The sequence below is a fragment of the Pungitius pungitius genome, chromosome 6, assembly GCF_949316345.1.
Source record: "Pungitius pungitius chromosome 6, fPunPun2.1, whole genome shotgun sequence".
In the NCBI taxonomy this organism is placed as follows: Eukaryota; Metazoa; Chordata; class Actinopteri; order Perciformes; family Gasterosteidae; genus Pungitius; species Pungitius pungitius.
This window is the reverse complement of record NC_084905.1, coordinates 897,357-918,787: the sequence shown is the minus strand read 5'-3', so window position 1 is coordinate 918,787 and position 21,431 is coordinate 897,357. Positions and strand designations below refer to the sequence as shown.

At 43.8% G+C, this 21,431-nt stretch overlaps 1 long non-coding RNA gene across 1 annotated transcript; it reads left to right on the top strand.

The window, feature by feature from the left end:
• Positions 1-128: 128 nt before the first annotated feature.
• On the top strand, positions 129-20,911 carry LOC119196257 (uncharacterized). Its single transcript, XR_005114290.2, has 3 exons — positions 129-377; positions 20,187-20,293; positions 20,840-20,911. It is a non-coding gene; the product is annotated as an uncharacterized LOC119196257 (long non-coding RNA).
• The last annotated feature ends 520 nt before the right edge of the window (positions 20,912-21,431 follow it).

The following is a 21,431-nucleotide window of genomic DNA, read 5'->3' as shown; positions in this document are numbered from 1 at the left end:
AGGGCTCCGCAGGATGGGAGGCGCTCCTCCGGCCGGGGGGGGGGGTACAAACCGCCCCCCGGCCCCCCGGCTTTGATCAGCAGCACACGACAAAATCTGTCTTGAGTTGAAAAGCTCGAACGCATCTTAATTTGGCGTCGTTTTATTGGCCGTCTGTTCGTGCGCATTACGTCGGTGACCTGCAGGTGAACCGGAGACGTCATGACGTCAGCAGGCGAACTTCCTGCGCCATTTAAAACAACCCGGCCGAGCGCCTGGAAGGTGTGAAAGTTGGTGTTCTGTCCCAGTGGTCCGGCTCGCGATGCGCCTCAGCTGAGAAGCCAGGTGCATCTTCATATCTACACGCCGGCCTTGGAACGTCCACGGCCAGCAATGAGGTAAAGGCGGGAAAGTCTCTGTATTTACTCCTGTTTTCCATGCAACTTGGTTGGATATGGCCCACTTCCGGGAAACGCTACCTATTGCCAGCTTAAGAATAAAATATTGAAAGAGATGTTGTCACTGTCTGCAGGAGTTCATGTCTTGGATAGGAGGCCATGCCACAGTGCCATGAAACACTAGCATTTTTAAAATGTACACTGTGCACAAGTGACTGCAACATATTTTGATCACATTATAACACTATCACCAATGCCTCTTTCTATATAACAAGGTTCCTGGGTAAGATATTCGTACTGTCAAATGCTTTATCGGGTCGATAGTGAATATTAAGCTACGTTACGCTACGAGAGACGCTACAATACCTGGAATATGGCACCTCGCCCCGTGCTTCTCAGCCGTGTCCTCATCGGAGTTTGCTTTTTGAGAAATGGCAGATGGTAACACTCCAGATAACGTCTGCGTAAATATGCATCCGGGCAAGGATGACTTACGATCTTGTAACAGTTGAGGTCAGAGACGGAAATGACTGCGTCTCGCAGAGTATTTTTGTTCACACTCGGTGGGCTTTGGCCCACCAGAATGGGCCTTTGTTTTCAGAAACGCTAGGGGGACTAAGAGAGGTCGTCTGGCTTGGGCCGAGGCCGACCCTTTATTCCATGGGAGAACGACTGCTTGTTTGTTAACGCCAGAAAGCGCCCACGTGGTGAAAGGAACTCCCATTAGCTTTTTATTGAACCGAAGTGTAAGTGCTCTGAGACCGACTGTGTTTGATTTACTTATCTTTGTCATGGCAGTAAATATAGTTATGCCAGATGTGCATGCAGTATGAGGCTTTGTGTCGTGAGCGGGTTTTACCTCGGTCCAAACCTACCAGGAAGTCGGCAAAGGGGGGAAAAAGGCCTCCGAGGTTTCTGCATCTGTTGAACACCATGGCCTGAAACCGCATCACGCCACTCCGGTTATGCTCAAACATGATCCGTTTGCCACCGCAACCTGCTGCTCTGACTTCTGAAAAAAGGATTGGGACTTCGTCAACCACCAACATTCTCGTAGAGTAGATTTAGTCATAGTTTTTATTTTGGAAAGATCCGTCACGTCTTGGTCAGGGGAAAAAGGTTGTTAAAGAACATTTTTCGTCATACTGCTGTGGATTTAAAGGCTGAAACGACAGCATCAAAGCGAGAAGATGAGTTTCCATGTTCATAGCACATGGACAGATTAGTCCGATTTAGACGGAGCCAGCAAGCAGGTGTCAGTCAGGATGTGCTAAAGACCTCTTTCTGACATAGTGTTGGGTTTGGGAGTCTACCAGATGTTGGGATTGGAAAGATCCAATTTTAAGATTCTAACTGGCTGAAAAATGTTCACGCAGCAGAAAGAGGAGGACAGTTCGAGATTAGAACTCGATTTCAAGTTTCCAGCAACCATCGCAAAACCTGTGTGTATACCTCTGATGACAGATGTTTGCTTTACAGTTGACAGATGTTTAGCGAATAAATACTTTCAGAAGAGCAAACTGACCGTTACGATTCTCTGTCAAGTTAATAAAATGACTGCCATTGTCAGTTAACCGACAAAAAAAAGTGAAATGATGGCTGGAAAGAATTTCTTCTTCCACTGAGGGAATTTAATTTCCTTTGGTTTGGCAGAGACTTGATCAACTGGTATTTAGATTTTCTGCATCTTAACTCATATCTTTCGTCTAAAATATATATATATATTTATTATTTTTTTTCAAATTGTGAGAGGGGGTGGGAGGAGTGGGAGGAACAGATAAAATTTGAGTATGCTCACAAGAAGAAAGTCATATTTCAAGTTATATTCGTCAGATATTGCATTGGATGTATTGCATGTATCTTTCTATTTCAATTATGTTTTGAAAAAAGTGGGGTCATACTACGTATTTTAAGGAGTGGACATCGCTCTTCACGGGCTGAGCTTTAACGATGCAAGGCCAGCGTGTTTCTCAAACCTATTTCTCATTTCAGAAGTAAAAAAAAAACCCCATTAGAAACATTTCTAATGAAACCCTTGGAACACAGTGAGTCCCACCACCAGGAAATGTCAGTGTATTTGTGTGGATGAAATCAGGTTGGTTCTTTGGTTTACACAAGTTTGATGTTGAGATGTAAATTATTACTATTATTGTTGTCTGAGACATAAAGTTGTTAGTAATCCCCCCCTTTTTTAGAATTTTGAAGGCTTCACGTGTCTAAAAAGGCTGTTGCTGACACGGGATACACGAGGCTTTCTGGGGTATAAAAAATGTGCTTTTTACTCAAAATCGTAAAAGTGGTGTTCATTTTTTTTTAAAGATGATCTCGCGGAACAAATCTTGCAGATATCACAAGCGTTTCTTTTTTTTTTGCCACAGAGTTCACTTGCTGCAATAACCCTAAATCCAATGTAACTCCCATTGTCCTCTAACCCAGGAAGCCAGATGGCAGCCATCCTTCCTTTCATCATTTACGGTTCCTTCTCTCTCGGCCTTCCTTACATCAGACACTTTGACATCCCTCACATTGGGTGTTGTTGTAGGTCTTGTTCGATAGCAGCATGCACCAAAACCAGGACACGGGGAGTAGAACTGAAATGGAATGCAGCTGTTTTTAGAGGCAACAATTACATCTGTGCTTTTCCTGCTATTACATTCCAAAAGGGTTCCCGTTAAAAAGTTGGCACCGCAGTTTACCGCATTTTTTAAAACCGGGACGGTAATGTTTCAGTGACCACAACCCTGTAACCATGACAACCGCAGAAACCTCAGTTATTTTATCTGGCTCACTCAAGAATACACTTTTACAAACACCAATTGAAAAGCAGTCTTGGCATTCCGGTGTATTGGTTTGGTGGAATAAACAGAGTTAATGCTATTAGCTATTATGACATTAGAATTTAGCTAAACGTGTAATATTGTGTAGTTTACAAGATTTTTTTTTTTTTGTTGACAGACTGGAATGTACAATGACAATTAGCTGTAACCTAAAGCTGTAACAGAGGAGTTCAAAATACATGAAAAATCTGTCGATGGACAGCGGAAACCTCTGATTTACAAAGGCTTTGTGTTGGTTTTAGGCGGCTCAGCTGTAGGGACTTGAGGCTCAAGCTAATTATCGTGTTCTTCTATCTATAAAAGAAGGACATGGTGTTCCACACCCAAGCAACTTCTCCCAGGAAAGATCTAAAGTAGCCTTCTGGACATCGCACATGGCTTCAGAATCCGAATCAGAAGCCATTTATTGCCCCTTATGGTCCATACTGGATTTGGGCTCTGTGATTAGTGTAATTATAAGAATGAAATAAGATAAAAAAGAACAATGTATATGTGCAATCACTGTGAAAATGTCCCGGGGGGGGGGGTGTAGGTTTCATGAACCTGGTACTTTATATTGTTTATTCATGTGAAATCATTACATTAAACTCTCAGTCAGTCAGGTTTCTTTGACTTGTACCCGACATTTCACAAGAACCTTCAGGCCTCCTCTGCAGGCCGACCAGTCATGTCCTCTTCTTTGTTCTCCTTAATGGCCTCCAGAAAGTGTGCCGAAAATCGAGAGAAGAGAAAACAAGAAGCAGATCCTCATTAAATCTCTCGCACTGAAATAAATCAAGTTTACAGCCTTTTGCTGCAAAACCCAGGAAACCCACGGAGGAGGATGTGGTGTGAACTTCTCCGCTCCGGCTGTTTTCTGGTCCAGTCGTTGGTTTCCGGGGTCGAATCAGCGTTCGGGCGGCGCATTGATGAGTGAAGAGTGCGGGAGGGAAAAGGCAGGCGCTTCTTTGGCTTTCAGCTCCAACAAATTACCTTTGCAATCAGCGCTGAACAGGAACCTTTTTTCACTCCGTCAGGGAACACGAGTCTTTGGTGCGACTGCACAGAGACGAGATCAGGAAACACCCGAAGGCCGTGTTGTCACTGCTCGGCAGCGCGATGAAGCGAGTGCGCCTTGGCAGTGGTCCTTAGGAGGCCCGAGTCCGACCTGGACCTCAAGGATTAACAAACCTCCAGAGTGTCACTAAACATCCAGTGCATGGCCTGCATCTGTGAATAGAAGACATTGGGTTGAATATCTGCGATCTATAAAGAGAACATAGTCTCTCGACTGGACAAATCTTACAACCCGTTGTTGCTTTAACTTATTTGCGGGGTGTTAATCTAGATGCACAGAATTATATCTCACACCAACAAAACCACGAATAGGTGAGATCTAGTCACTCTGGACTGGCTTCATCATATTTGATTTATTAAAACGTCTCTGTTTAATAAAATGCTATAAAAGTTGCAGATTCAGCATGTAATATATTGCTTTTGCTCAGGTTTTAAACACATTCATAAGAAGCTGGGCCAAAAAGCTTGTATGGATGTTGTGCAAGGATCAATGGCTGTCAAAGAGATGATGGTAATTGTGGAAGATGAATGAGGAGTGAAGATCACGAAGCAGGCTTCCTCTTTCTCTTTGGTCTCAAAAAGATTCCTATTTCATGATGCACAGAGTGCTACCTGAAGATACTGACAGGAACATGACATTGGACTCCTAAGAATGTGTGTGTGTGTGAGTGTGTGTGAGAGAGAGAGAGAGAATGGAGGTTTAAATACTATTTATTTAGATACTAAAATTTGTTTCCACATTAAAAGCATTAGATTGTTGTTGGTTCAGAATAAAACCTGGAAAACGAGGTCAATTCCCCCTGAACCCATCAACGCGTTATAGAGTTTAGTTTCACGGGCTGTTTCCCAGATAAGATTTCGGTAACTTTGTAACCTCCTACATATGTTGAAGGAAGTCGTGGTCCGGCTCACCTGAAGCCACCACTGGTAGGTGGGTGTATCTTTGGACGGAACCAGCCAACTGTTTGCCCCTGTTTCTAGTCTGCATGCTAAGCCGAGTCAACCACCATGTGACTGTTTCCTATTCATACTACAAAAATAACAGTGGTCATTTAACTCCTGGACTAAAAGCAAAACCACACGTTTCCTAGACCAGAACAACAAGCTTTATGTAACTAGCATTTAGTTTGAAGGGCAAAGAAAAATAAAACATTCCAGAGTGCAGAGATTACATATTTGCTCCACCATTTATTTATGTGAACTACCTTTGTGCAATTTTGCTAATATAAAAGAATGAGAAGATGACAAATTGTCGGATACAAAGCTTTAAACCTGACACACCTTAAACAAAAGACTATCACAATCCAACCCTGTGTATACAGCATATATGCACTTATATATGCTGTATACACATACCCTGTGTACACAGGGTATGTGTATACAGCATATATGCACTACCATCCTTTAAATATACAATATACATCCTATTCCTCAACTGCACTAGTATCGATTATATTATCCGTTATTCTTTTATTTTGTTTGTTCTGTTTTGAACTGTTTGTTTCAGGTCATGTTCTAAATGTTAAATGTTTCCTGTGTATCGCTTTCGTCTCTGGACCTCGGGGACGATTAGTGGCTGCTGAGGCGTCCGCCTCACGGGGATCCAGTAAACAAACAAACAAACAAACCAACCTCAGGATGATTCATCATTTGAGCTTCTGACTCCTCTTTCCAACAAAGAGTCATTGTGAAGATTAGGCCTAAGTTCTGTTCCTGTGATGTGATGTAACTGATGTAGACATTTTATTCCATCAAACGCCCTTTGAATGCTTTAAAGGTTACCACGACGGCATCATTGTAGTGTTGAGAGTTATTGGGTCAACAGTTCTTTTGGGCTGTTATTCGTGATGGAGGTACTCACATCTCTGTGTATGACACAATATCTGAACCCGGGCCTCCCTGACGGTGGGCCTCCACCCTGAGACATTCACCCTACAAGTCGCTGCTTGTGCTGAGTGACAGTATTTGGATCAGACATAAGATCTCGGTCGACACGGATCCGTCTTTTGATTAGTTCTGTGCCTCGTTTCCTCATTTCATCGCTTTCCGCCTCAGATCACTTCCACATGTCGAGCCCCGGGCCGCGCAGGCCCTCACGGAGCTGCAGTATCCGTCGCTGTATGTGTGGTTTCGGGGGACCCCCTTTTTAAAAGGTTGAGACGGGAAACACAGAGTCCCCCTGCATGCACCAGTGGACGGGAGACAGAAGCCTGCTGACGAAGCGCTGGGTAAATATGAGGGAGGAGAGGGGGGCGTGGGTGGATCTGGGGAGACGTGTCCTTGCTTGGTACTGATGAAAGGAGTTTGGATCGTGGGGATGAACAGAACCTTCAGCCTTCAGCACCACGCGTATACATGGCTAAAGACATGCTAGGAGTACTGTTCCAGTTAAGGTGGATCGCTCCGTGATTTGAGCGAGTTCAATGGCATGACGTTACGCATCAGTCCTTTCATAGATCTATGATCATCTATAAGGGAGCATTTGTTGTCATTTCTACCCTCAAAATGTTGTTTTTGTTTATCATTGACATACTTTCCATGTTTCTGAGTAGAACTGTATCAGAACTGAGCAAAAAACGTTTTGTATGCTGGCGATAATCCACAATCAGTGTTTTGTTTGCATCTCAGGACACTTTTGGCACAGCTTTTATGTTCTGCCTGTTAGCATTTCATCAGATTACAGAGTTAAGGGAATATCACATGTAGTTTACATTATGCTCCTGGAGAAATTCCTCAGAAAAATGCTAAAGAATGACCCGGACACCCGAGAGCAGCGTGTAGACCCAAACCCAAACTGACGCATGTTGTTCCTTTGGTGTGAAGAAAAAAAAACATGTTTCTGCTTCCACAGGCCATGGTAACCTGAGCATAATGTTCACAATGACTTCATAAGGAGTAGGTGCAACACAGGCTTTGGCAGTGTCTCTTTGGCCCTCTTTTGGTTGCTGTTGTGCATTGGCACAGTGCTAGAAAGCTGCAGTGCATCCTAATGGGCAGCGGAACCCAATCCATTGGGTCTTTTTGAGAGATGTATTTCTGTGCTCGGACGGGGAACGCTGCACGGTGCAGTACTTGGACCACGACAAAACCTGGTCCGTGTCCTGCACAAAAGCATTTCTTCCAAAACTGCTCACCAAGCAGCCGGTCCAACCCTGATTTAAACCATGTGCATGCAACGGGAAATGCTTTTTTGTAACATGGCCCATGAAAAACAGTGTCTGAATTGTGGCATGTGCAGTCGTCTTGTCATAATGAATTTAGATCCAATCAGTGTGGCCCGAGGCTCTGAAACGAAGACGCTCATTTAGCAGACATGAACCTATTTGCCTCTGTGAATATTTAGAAGCCGATACCACAATTGTAGTAAACAAACAGCGTCTGTTTGTCTACAACAGGTTTGTGCATTGGAACCATCTTATCAATCCTCCGTCCCAGGACCCTCACATCAGTGCCCCCCCCACACACAAAAAACTCAATATGATAAAAAACATATTAGCCTCAGCAACTAATCAAAAAGTTAGTGAACTGCTGAAAAACAACTGTTTGTGTCCTCATTTCCCGCGTTATCGATCCATCTCCTGTGTTTCGCTTTCACTCGTTTTACTTGTTTACCAGCCTTCAAACCCCCCCCCCCCCCCCCCGTCCCCCCATCCCCTTATAAACCTACATGCAGGCTGTGGCTTTTCCTGTGTGTATATATTGCATAGCTTGTCTCAACTACTGTCCTGTAATTGCCCACAACGTCCTCCATGTGCGTTGCAGCCTTCTCTGAGGGCTCGCGAAGCCGATCGGCTTCCTGTTGACATCGAAGCGGATTCCTCTCCTCCGACGCTCATAGCGCTGCAAGCCAAGATGTTATGTAGGTAACGCTGATCCGTCGTCGGTTCCAAGTGGTACGGTGCTGTGTGGACACAGGAGCACTGCTCTTGACTTTTTGACCTCAAATTAAACCTGAAAAAATAATTACTAATAATTCCACCAGCAAATCACTGTGGACCAGTTTTGCTATTTTAAATTCCTTCTGAATTTTGGACTTTAGTTTTCATGCTTAATCGTAAATAAATGTCAGATTGTCCGTATCCAGCTGGGCTGAGCCCTGTTGGAATGCAGTTGTTCCGCTGTCAGCATTTCCACCAACATCTATCCCTCTTGGCTGCATTCAGGGGTGATCCATTTTATGTTCCTCAAACCAATCCCACAAGCAGCTGTGTCAATGCGTTCCTCACCACTTTCCAAATCTCAGAATCCTGCTGTCTCCTATTTAGTAAATCTGATTTCTACCAAATATCTGACTGTTTCAGCAAGCAGTAAAATACTGGCATATGTAATCATAACGTTTTTTAAATTTTATTTCTATCACTCCACTGGATATGTTGTACAGAAGTCCAGCCATAAATGAATGACAACCAATGATTGGGGCCCTTCTTAGAACACGGTTCCCTCCCCAGGAGGTAAACGGTGATTGGCAGCTTTTACACTTTGATTCAGATTCACTAGAACGCCACCCGATCAAATCTAAGTTGATCATCAACTGCTATCATGGACCATTTAGCCCTGTTTGGTGACCCGGTGTTGATGCTGCAGTGAATGGGCCGGGCGGTTCTGTTGACATTTGCTCGGTTGATTTGTGTCGAGTTCCGAGTCACGGGTTTACATTCCATAATTTATCCCAAAAGCATTTGTGCTGAAGCAATACATCCTTTCCATGGTTAGATTATCCATTGAATTGGAAGGAATGTGGAATCTTCATTAATAATTCTATATTAGTAAACTGCGTCCCTCCAGTTGTGTTTGTCTTTCATCCAGAGGTATGCAGGAACCCTCGCTTCTCCACCCAGCTGCTCTACTATCTTATTTTAAACAAATCAGACTTTATGAGATCTTAACTGAGCCAGTGGTGAGTAATTCCTTCATCCGGAGCCTGTAATAAATACGCTTTGTCCAATATTGTGATCTTATAGAAGAGAGTGACCGAGCAACAGAAATAAGAGACTAAACTCAAACAGTAAGTGCAGAATTATTGAAGCTTTTATTTTAGAATCATTATTTGGCATTGCATGCGTTACTTCATGTGTCCTTATTACGTGCTGCGTGTGGTGCATGTGCACTCAGCGCATATTGCATGCAGACATCACCAATATATACGGAGAGAAGGAAATCTCAATATGTGCTCCACTAAAGAAAATGTGTGCACCACTGAGTGACTCAATGGTAACTTTCCTGTCAGTGCAGAGGGCAACGCGGCGTTCTCAAAGGTCACGGGGTCGCGGGCGAGCGCCGTCCCCTGGAAGGAAAAGTAGTTCCTTGTCAGGTGGCGTGCAGACGTCCACTGAGAGACGTCAGGCGGACATTTGCGCTGCTCCCTGTGTTTCACATTGGGGAAAGGAGAGGATTGGTGTAGCGTAGCTTTTGTTGGAAACGCCATTTGACTGAATGCCAGAGAGAAGAAGAGGGGGCTCGGGGCGGATTCACGTCAGTCATTATTAATCCTGGTCGTGGCGAATTGTGTCAAAACATACAAATGCCGTTTGTCCATCGGGACTCCTCGTGATCCTTATGATTCACTTCTCCACAGCTCATCCTCTCCACTCATCAATGGGTTTAGCATAAATTGCTGGATATGGTGCTTCTGTCAAAGATTCAGATTTATGAGGAGTCAAAAGCGTGACAGGAAAGTGATTACGTGAACGTACAAATCAAGCGTGCTCGAGGAATTGATTGGATACTTTGTCTTGTTGGACAAAGCACAAATACTATGGTCAAAACTCTGCAACTGATAATCAATAACCAACAATATTCAGCAAAATGGTGCTACTTATTCTCTTACTACTGATTACTTCTCTTTACGACTACACCTCCTACACAGCTCTGAGTTCTCTTCTCAGTGAAAGCTGAGGAGCTGACTGACACTGTAAAAAAACAACCCATAGAATCTACTCAACAATTTTCACCCGGTTTGTTTGGGAAGATTTAAAAGTAAAGCTTACCTACGCTTTACAACTAAGAAATTAGGTCAATTCTACCCAACACTTTATGCAAAGGAAAGTGTGCATGGGTTATAATTACTACCCTCCACAACTGGTTTCTACAGTGTGCAGGAGATCTGGCCTGGTGGTCATGTCCAGCCACTGGGGGGCAGTGGTATAGTGGAGGTGACGAGGTGAAATAGATTTAATAGATAGGCCGATGATGATGATCCACTCAAAGGTAATATTACATGTTTTTAGCAGAATAAATGCTTTGAAAACACAGTGGACATGTATTGGGACTCAATTGTCCACAAACTGTGATGAGAAACGGACTCTTATTTAACTAGATCGGTGAATTCATTTCTATGATTAGCCCTCAAGGAGCTGTTTGTATGCTAATCAGTCTGGATCACTACATTTCTGACTGTTGGCAAAAACGCAATAGCCTGCAGATTGCAGTTGATTACATAATTGATCAAATGAATGTGGAGGAAATCCACAGAAGATGAACAGATAGGTTTCTGGATCTACTTCCTCCGAGCCTCAAAGTCCGTCTCACGCGGTTTACAGAGCTTCAGTAAATATGACCAACGGTGCCCAGTGGTATATGATGCAAGAACGTCCTCTGAAGTTAATTCTGCTGCATTCGGAATTCATTGAAGTCTGTTAGTCATTGCAGAAATGGTTTCAAAATAAGAGAAAGCCTCCAAAGTCCCTTCAATGCTGTGTTACACACAGATAAATTGATGGCAGATGACCAGAATGATATTAAGTTGGATACTTACTGATTTCAAACTACATTTGCATTGCAGTTTTTCCTTTTCCTTTGACACAACGTGTTATGAAACAAGTTTTTCTTCCTCCTGAAAATCAGATTAAAAGGAGGCCAGAATAGACTTATTTTTTAATTTACCAACCACACAAGAAAACACCACAATACCTTTTGTAAATTCAACTGATGGTTGTAAAAATACAGATATTTGATTGCTTTGTTTCTAAACATTTAAGATATTTCAGTGCAAAAAGTTCACCTTTTGAACCGATAGCAAATGTACGGCAAGGGGCAACAAAAGTGCCACTAAAGCAACACTAGAAAGCTCAATCAATCTGGTATATTTGTGCTTTGTTAGTGTGTTAAAGTTTAGTCAAAAGCGCACACATTGCCAACCGTTGAAGGAAAGCAGAGCTGTGAACGAGTGGTCTCATGAAGTTTGACAGACTAGTTTCACCTCTCTCGATATTTCCTCACCCCAATGTGTGCTCTGATGGCCACCATGTCTCCCTACGTGTGTGTGTGTGTGTGTGTGTGTGTGTTAAAGTCAACATGAGCGTGTCTCTCTCAGTCCGTCTGCTCCTGCTCAGTGGACGCAGCAATGTTTGGGTGCTAATGGATTGTACTTTTTGACGGAGCAACAGTAACTCGAGGATCACCACAAACCCGTAACCCGTTACCAGTTGTGCTAGAAAAACCCCCCCAAAACTGAACCCGCTTGGTGCTTTTCTCAGGTTTGCAGTGCTGATGGGCTCAGGGCGGGGGCTGAGCATGTCGTTTCGGGCCGGTCCGTGTGGCGCTTTGGACACGACAAATCTCCACCGCCTCACATCATCCACTAAAGAAATACTGCGGAAACTGTAAAAGCCCCTCGACTAAACGGATGGGCTCTGTGTCTTAAACGTAAATAGTTTGCATCTGTTTCATCAAAAACGCCGTTGCGGATATTAATTGTGTATACAAAAGTGTTTATGGGAGGAGCGGCGTGCGTGATAGGAAATTGCAGATGTTCTGAGAGAGCTTCTATCAGTGTTTTGGACGGTTACGTTTCCATACGCCTCATAGTTGTGTGTGTGTGTGTGTGTGTGTGTGTGTGTGTGTGTGTGTGTGTGTGTGTGTGTGACTGAATGTGGACCACCCAAAGCCTTTGAGGGTCATAACAATAACAGTTCCACCTCCCTGCAGTGATATGGCACTGGTTCCAGTCAAAGTGCTGCAGACGGGACACCGTCGGTTTACATCACAGCAGCAGCGGCGGCCTCGCTGTTTGGAGGACGTGTCACAGCTGTGTGGAGGACGATGACGCTCTGCTTCCTCTGTCTACGGCCGCGGACCCCCAAATATACAGTGACGCCCGTCTTTCTGGTAGCCGAGGTCTGACGTTCCTGAAAAGCACCGACGCATCTCGACTCGTATCGAAGTTCAGGCTTCATGTTGCAGAGCGGCGCCGTTTCTAAAAATGTCTTCTTATGCCTCGGGACTTCTGCATAAACAAATTCTTCTTCGTTTTTTTTTTTTTTTTTGCCATTCCTTGTCATCCGCAAATATGCTGCGGTAATTAATATGATAATGTTGTGTGGCGGCAATGTTTTCCAGGCATCATTGGGTGCCGTGTGGGATGGAGGTCTCAGCTGGAGAAACACTGTCAGCGCTTGGCGAGTTAAAAGAGGGAAACAATATTTGTTTTGCAGAGAAGAAGAGCGCTTTGCTTTATTTGCCCAAATAACCGTGTGAAAAACGTTGTTCCGTCCACCTTTTAGTGCAACGTTTGCGGATGGGGGGGGGGGGGGGGAGCGGGATTCAGAGCGCTCCGTTCGACCTCGGCTCGCCTGCCTCGCTTCATCCGTGAAGCTGGTTGGCTGGAAATAACAAAAAACTACACTTTGGCTTCATCTCTGAGATTTATTGCACAGCAGTGTGTTAATGTGTTTGATCCAAAGGGAGACGGCTCCTCGATGCTTTGGAACCTCGCTGTCAGATCGCTCGTCAAATGGGCTTCTCAGCACCGCGGCCCCGGCGGCCTGCGGGTCATGGGGTTGATTTGCGGCGTTAGATGCCATCTGTGGTCAAACCGGGTGCAATACTCTACTGGGGGGGCCCCATGGCTGCCAGTACCCCGGTCCGTCTAGGCTCTACGGGCCTGCAGAGTGATTGTGTTTTGAGGTACGCAAGGGTCGGGTCAGTTAAAATGATTGACAGCTGGTGGGGAATGGCTTCATCCCGTCCTCTCTGGCGTGAGGAGAACGAGAGGGCTGCACCCCCCCCAGGCTCTTATGAGATGATCACGTGAATGCTGCTCGTACATGTGACTAGTGGGACATTTATCACACGGTTATTTGGGCAAATAAAAGTAAAGCGCTGTTCTTTCAAAGTGCATTTTGTCTCTGTTGGACAAAATGTAGTTCTGGAATAATCTTCCCCACAGCCAACAATAACATCCGTGAAGCTGACGATGAAACGTACTGTTTTGAAGGTAATTAATAAAGGCCTTGGCCCCTGGCCAGCGCTGAGTGTCTGTTGACATTTGCTCCAAGATCCAGATCCCACTTTTTCTTCCTGAGCTTTGTGTGGAGGCTGCAAACTGCCGGGGGGGGGGGGGACGCCGTTCTAGGTCCCCGTGGTGTGACGGGGTTCACTGCATTGTCCCAGGTATCCATCATTGCAGAGATTCAGCTACATAGCACACACAGTTGTGAGTGAAGTTACTTTGCAGCTAAACGCACATTTTCTTTGTCTCTGAATTCTTGAGTAAACACAGCCGGTTGAATGTGAAGTTTTATTCAAGCCCCTATTTTGTTTATTCTTTAATTCTCTGTCTGTTAAGTACCTCTACATTTGGCTACTGTCCCTCATGCAAATGAAGATGAGTAACAAAAAGGATTTCACGTAGACACGAGCTTCTAAGAAGGACCAATACGCTGTGTGTGGTGCTTTGTGCCCTGTGTGCGAGATGAATGGCGTCGCTTTGATATCGGTTCAAAGAGCCAGGATTTTAATGGCCGATGATTGAAATCTGTCTGCCTCTGATTAAAGCAAGATTTCCACACTCAAGATAGTTTTAAAATGTGTGTGTTGTCGCCAACATGGTGTTAGAATTAAGGCTATTATTATATTACACTCCATTTGGAGCAGTTAAACTGCTAGCTGCATTAATTAGACTGGGCTGTTAAAGGAGCTTGCAACACTTTCTCTCTACTTTCTTTTTTTTTTTTACTGTCTTATGATCATTCCCTTTACTTATTTGGGTCCGCATGCGTCGGTGCATTATTAGCTGTTTGGAAATGTGAGTTTACAACACTAGTTTTAACCTGCTTGACTGAAGAAGATAATTGCTCATCTGTTTTTTTTAAGGTACACAAAACCCAAATCAAATACATCCTGCCAGAGGAGAAAAGGTGCCAAGATGATGCTTGGGTTTAACAGCTCAACAGCGCCAGCACTGTGGTGCACTGAGTCCCCATGTGAGCTCTTAGATTAGAGCTATTAGTATCTAACAGTTTCCACATTGCTTACATACATATGCTTTGACCTGCAGCATGCATGTCTAGTCTTGTTTCCACGGGACTTTATTTGAGTCCGTCTGAAAAGTCCTTTTGGACTCCATGATTGGTTTCTAATAGGAAGAGAGAGTGAGCGCTTTGAGATGCAGAATGAGGGGGGGGGGGGAGCGTGTTCTCAGCACATTGCTCAATGCTCACTCAGGGCTGGACTTGGCAGCCTTTTACAGGTTTACAATGGTTCTTGGCAAGAATCTTGGGCTGATGATGAATGAACCTTACCGCTCGCTTTCACAAAATGAGGGTCAGCACTAACTAATTGTAGCACTTAAATTGTACTTATAATGGCTCTCATCTATAACATGTTGTAAATTGGCTTATTTGATGAAATTGCATCTTGTTGTTGTTGTTCTGAGTTTGTATCAATGCACTTATTTTAGTTCGCTTTGGATAAAAGAGTCAGCTAAATGACATGTAATGTAATGCAACACACTTTGTTGTTCACATCTGTGTTAAACCAACTGCACCTTTGCTTCTTTGGCTATTTCTATTTGTCATTTATTCTACATCCAATGGGATTTAGTTTAAAATCATTTGACTTTCTCTTCACTATATTACCCTGCATCAGAATGAATTTTTCTTGACGTTTTTGGGTAAACGGTACAATAACGATCACTATGCCTTTTGTCCACAAGGGGGGAGACACTCAGCACCCAAATGGTGCTTTTTTTTCACCGTCGCAGCCTTTGATCGCTTTTAAGCCAATGAGCGGGGACACCGTGAAGGCTCCGTGGACACAGCACAGCTGACTGCGTCTTCATGCTGTGATTTGGTTTCACTCCTGCATAAACAACCAAAGCAACAATGCAGCGTCACCCCCCCCCCCCCCCCCTCGGTGCCCCAAACGGCACTTAAGCACAGCGAAATTGCGAGAAGGAGGGAGTTGAAACCCAAGAGGACCCCGTCATTATCCGTAAGGACCTGGTTATTAGCCTGTCATCATCACGTTTCCTTGGTGATTTCCTAAGTCTTTCCACTTCATGCCCTGAATTAAAAATATATATAAAAAAAAATGTCCTGCAGGATAAATTGGAAAATAAATGACAGAGATCGATTACAAACAGCTTGCAGCTTCCCACGGCCAAATGCACTAATGCAGCATGACAGCAGGAAGGGAAGTTTAGGATTAAGTTGGAATTCCACAATATTACACATCTTGAGCTGACCAGCTTTGACTCTCAAAAACCTTTTTTTTGACCACTTTGGCTTCATCGGCATCGCAGTCGAGCTTAGAAATTTCATGTATTTGTTCTTCCACAAAAACATTGTTTAGTTTCATCAAACTATGCTTTTTTTCACAAGCGGTAATAGGGAAGTAATTGATAATAAAACATGATGATGATGAAGTAAACATTTTAGAAGATGGAATGAGTCTTAACAGCTGGTTTGTTCACAGTAACAGTCAGGTCTGAATGTTGTTCTAAGGGTTTCATCATGAACAGTTTAATGTCACTCATAATGGGAGCCTTGATCACACACACACACACACACACACTAAGATGTGATACTAAGATCATGATGCACACAAACACAACAGAAAAGATTCAATGAAACACATAACATTTAAATTTATGGATGTGTAAAAAAACATCTGAAAATCACAAATGTGGTTAACACATGCAGTGATATATCATATTTATGTCACACGAAGAGCTGTTTTTGACCTTTGGCTCTCGGCCAACGTCCCATTATCTTCAAACATATTCAGATGTAGTGGACAGCTTCTGTCTCTTGTTTTCTCCCAATGATCCCACCCCCCCCCCCCCAGTCATTTCTCTGCATTGTGCTCCAAAACATTCGAGATGTGAGTAGAACAGTTATCGTCCTCCTACGGTCACATTTTCCAGCTTTTACTGTGTTGGCAGCATTGCACTGTGAGGACATCGGACGCAGGCATTTCCTGCAGTGTGTGTGTTGAGGCTGAATTGTAAATTTCAAATGAAAAAGCTCCTATTCTCCAATAAAATCCTTCACTTATGCAGTCAGTGTTCACACTCTCAGTCATCTAGTTCCTCTAAAACTCTATCTATTGTTTCTGAGGTTACCTGCTTTGACCTGTTTTGTTATGACATCATTATATGAAGCCATATATAATTTAACTCAGGGCGTGCTCATTAAAATAAAACACACACACACACACACTGTGGTATTTCTGGTTTCCAGGTCACTGCATTTCCGGAGTTCATATTCGTGAAGAAAATGCCATTATTGTTAACAAAAGCGACCTGTTTCAGTTTGCATTTTCCCTCTTAAGATGCTGGAATGTTTGTAATAAGCTTGATTGGTCCTCATCTATGTTTGAACTTGCAGAATTCCATTTTCAGATTCAAGGTTTTTGCCACATCAGAAAGCCTGGACGGCTGCCATTCCTATTTCACTCAGCTTTTCCATTCATGGTCCTCATTTCAAGCTGCTTTTATAGCATGATCGCAGTCAGGTATATAAACAACCTTTTTTTTAACGTTAACATCTGGACTTTGACAGACCTCTTACGACCTGTCAGAAATGTGGTATATTGTATTTTCAGAGAGAGGGGTGTGGCAAGCGCAGCATGACTACGTCCTGCCTGCCTGTCAGTGCTGGATCAGCCCAGATGACTCCTGTGTTTGCATACATGCACACGTACTATTTGTCTCTCTGATAGCTGGGATTAGGCAGTTAGTGCATCTTTGACTCTGCTGTTTTTTCAAGCACTTTGCTCCACTCTGCTGGGTGTGACTTGAGCCTGACCTGGGCTTGTTAAACCCCTCGGAGCCGTTGTTATTTCAGAGCAAAAGGAAAGAGAAGATGTGAAGGAGGGGCAAAGTTTAAAATAAGAAGAAATGCTGGGACCGAATGCCGAGAAGAGAAAATATCATTCAGTAAGAGCGAGGGTGACCTTCTCGCTGAGGTCAATATGAAAGAGAATGACCTTCTGTGATTATTAGCGGTTTAAAGACAACATGTTGGACATATCTGAGAGTGCACTGTAGAGAATAGATCCCCTTCTATGTTTGTATTGGAGTGTCGAACAAAGAAACCATTCTTTATTCTTCTGCAGATGGAATTTGGAATCGGCTTGGTGGCTCAGAGAGATCCAATCGTTCCATTGTTATCTAGGGAAACCATGGCAACCGAGCTGTCGTCGAAGACAGAAGGGTGACTGAGTGCACCTGGGATGCCCTGCTCATTCCACAGAAACAGCGGTCCAATGGCTCGCAGCATTTTTAAGAAATATTCCTGGCACAACATGACAGCTGTTATGTAAGAGGCAGACGTATAGGGAGCCACGAGGGATCCTCACCTGCCAGTGCAGAAGTGTCGGTGCCGTAATGCAGCAGGTGGGTTGCGTGAGTGCAGTGTTTTCGCCATCTGTCAGGTTTTGGAATCACACATTAAAAAAATTCAGGACAGGTCTGGGCCAGGTGATGTTTTTTTTTTTTTTTTTACATGCAACGCTAAAGGAATTTGAAGATTCAACATTACATTAATATATATATAAGAACGAGTAGTGTGAGTGGAAGCAATGTTTGCTCACGCAACTGTTGCATTAGGTGCAGCTCTCCGTTTTGTATGAATACCTGGGCCGGCCGGTCCAGGGACTTTGGGGTAAATGTCTCTGCCCATGGGTGTCCAGTAATGGCGGGGAACCATGGAAAGTGTCAGTACCACTTGCTGAATTTCGCCAACCGGCTCACATACTGATGCACATAAATGTCCATGGATGCGATTTAATTGTGCACTGATTTTTGAATTAAATTTAATTTAAAGTCGTGCGGCGACTCGTGCTGAGACTGTCTGTCACTCTGCTGGTGGGGGAGTCTGCTGCTGAAGACTGGCTGTTGTGGGCAGAACAGAGGATGAGGGCTGTGGGATTTGTCAGGGTAGGGGACTTCACTCTGACGTCACCTTTCAGCAAAATAAATATACAACAACAACAACAAAGTGTGTTTTAATGGTGGGACGCGACGGATTATCAAACCATCTGCAACATTGGCTCCATCCAGCCCTCAAACTATCCACTGGGGTCCTTTGGGAGGACTCTGTTGACACGGGTGCTAGTCTGGATCTGCTGTTCTGCCACATGAAAGGATAGATTTGGGGATAGTTGGGTCAAACAAAGTCATCGCTGTCATCACAAAACCTCACCATAGTGTCATAAATGCATAACGCGCCATGTTGGGTTGGGACATTTGTGTGGCACATGCACTTACTTTGCACATGTAGAGTATAAATTTGGCACAAACACGAATAAACCACATGAATGCAATTTACAGTAACTAAGTAACTGTGTTGTATGATACAGAACACAATGATGCTGCATTCATTCTCAGGCTCACAATCCAAAGTCTAAACAACAGGTTTGACTGATTTTGTTTAGAAGTCAACCATTTCTGTCCATCAGTGGTGCCTCAACTATTTCCAACCATATGTTGAAGTGCAGGAGGAAACCAAAGGAGCCAGTTCTCACAGAGCCTGCTGACAAAAAAGAACACATGCTTGTGCATATTTGTTGTGCACACGTCTATGACTGACTTAGCAACCTCAAATTTCAAATAGGCCAAGATAGGTTTCAAATTGAAACCTTTTGCTCTGCGTGATCACAAACCTGCAGAGCCACTGATGCTCTGTGTACACAGTGGATGGAAGCATGGGTTCAAGAATTTGTGATCTAATATCTATCATCAGTAATTGGTAGCATTGACATTGGCAACAGTAACAGCCTGAGGCAAAGTAATAAGATGGAGGAAAATGAGAAGTCGTAGTATTGAAGGCAGGGAGTTGGAATGATGTTAATTCCATCATATTTGTGACAGATGACAAGCTTGTATCTGTTAAAGAACTCTGGTTGTTATTCCAGGTAGTCTTGGGACAAAGGCGAGTTCATGTAACTTTTTGTACAACTGTGTCATAAATATTTTCTAACACCTTCCAATGTGTTTATTCATGCACACTCCAAGAAAAGTTTATTTCCCGATGTTTAAAAGTTGTAGAGGATACTATATATTTCTACATATGTTGCATGCGGTGCTTGGCTCATACAGCATGAGTGATTGTGACAGGTTCATAAGAGAGAGTTATGAGTTATGGGGACATATCTAATCAGACCTGACATTATAGCCTCAGCAGTCTTCAGAGGTGCGTCTGTCAGACAAGCTGAAGTGTCAGCCTTTGGAGATCTTGACATGCAATATCAGGAGTCTTTCCCCATGTTATCACAGTTTTGTTTGGAGTCTATATGCCTCGCACATGGAAGCTATTATAGTGAGGACTCAGGAGTGCTTTTCCATAGAGAGAAGCTGGGTTTTGCATTATGCCCAGGGGCTTATTTTCCCTCAAGTCCCCTGTCTTCCCCATGGAGGAGAGGAAGCTCTGGTTTGCTTTTGAGGTATAAAAGTTGGTAAACCTGGGCCAGAGGAGCTCTGCTGTAGTCTTAAAAGAAAATGCCAACTTAGGATGTGTGTGAAATGGGAATATTGTACATGTTATATAGGTCAGTGTAACCTTAGTTCTTTGTATTATTAATGGAACTAAGGTAAGCCACCGATGATGAGAATAAGTGTGAATAATATCACTCCATCCCATGCTGAACACAATCATTCATATCCAGCTTTACCATCTCTTCCTCACTCATCCAGAGACCGTCTTCCAAACTGCCCTGCTGCTGGAATCAGTGGTCCAGACTGAAAGCCTGTAAAAGAGAAGGGGAGCCATAGGAAGCCCATCTGGACTCCATCAGGACTAGGTAAATAGAGCCAGATCCCACATGGAGTCGAGGAGCCAGGCCTTGGCTCCCACCCACCATCACAAAAGACTGCAGCAATGGCTAAAGATAAAAATGATACACACGTTGTCATTAACGTGTGCAAAAATGCAAATCTGCACACAGTTTAATGCGCTCACTCAGTCATTTTGGATTAGTTCTCCGGTAGAATAATAGATAAGAGAGGAGATATACATCCAATGCCAGGTTGTGTTTATTGTTTTTCGGGTTTTGATTCATGACCCCTGTTTTCATAATGTCTGCTGTTCTACTGGCCTCGACTCTGACCTTAACTTCACACTGCACCCACCACGCATTAGCCACTGCTATCCTCATTGTGACAGTGAGAGACGATGAATCAAACATTGATCAATGAAAAACAATCAGACCCATAGAGGGGGGCGAAGTGAAATCTGTTATTTATTTTTGATAAATGCAGCACTTTTGTGCAATTAGGTCCAGACTCCAGAATCAGAAAAATGACCTTAATGACCTGCATGAGATCACACACTGTTGTGTCCCCTGCAGAACTATGTGAACACGACCTCTCACCACCCGGCGACTGCTTTTGAAGACGTCTGCACAGGTGATTTAATGCTGCTACCTTGGAATTCCTCTGATGGGCGTCTCCACTTGAAACGCACAGTTTTGAGCTTTGATGGTTACACAAAAAGGACGCTGCAGGAGAATAAAGTAGAACAGCAAGTTTCCACACGTGTTCAGATTAGATACCTCTCTCTCTTTCTCTCTCTCTCTCTTAAAGAGCTTCGTCTCCCAGCAACCAGCCAGCAATGCGTATTTCTTCATGCTCGCTGGACTCCTGCTTTTCCTCGACTTTTCAGCATCATTGTTAACTTTTAACCGAGCCCAGCCGTGTTGTCACACATGGCAGAGCTGGATTGTTCTACTGGCACGCCGTAAATTCTTGACTTTATCGCCGCAATGTTTTAGTCACTTGAGATGTCTTCTTAAAAATAGAGAGATTAGCTTTCATGCCTTCCCGTTCGCCGCGCATTTGATCTTTCGTGGCTATGCAGGGATCGACCTCGGAAAGACGGGCGATGGCCATAAAGAAACTAACTGCTCCGCGGCCTGTTTCTGGCGAGATTTATTGCGGTAA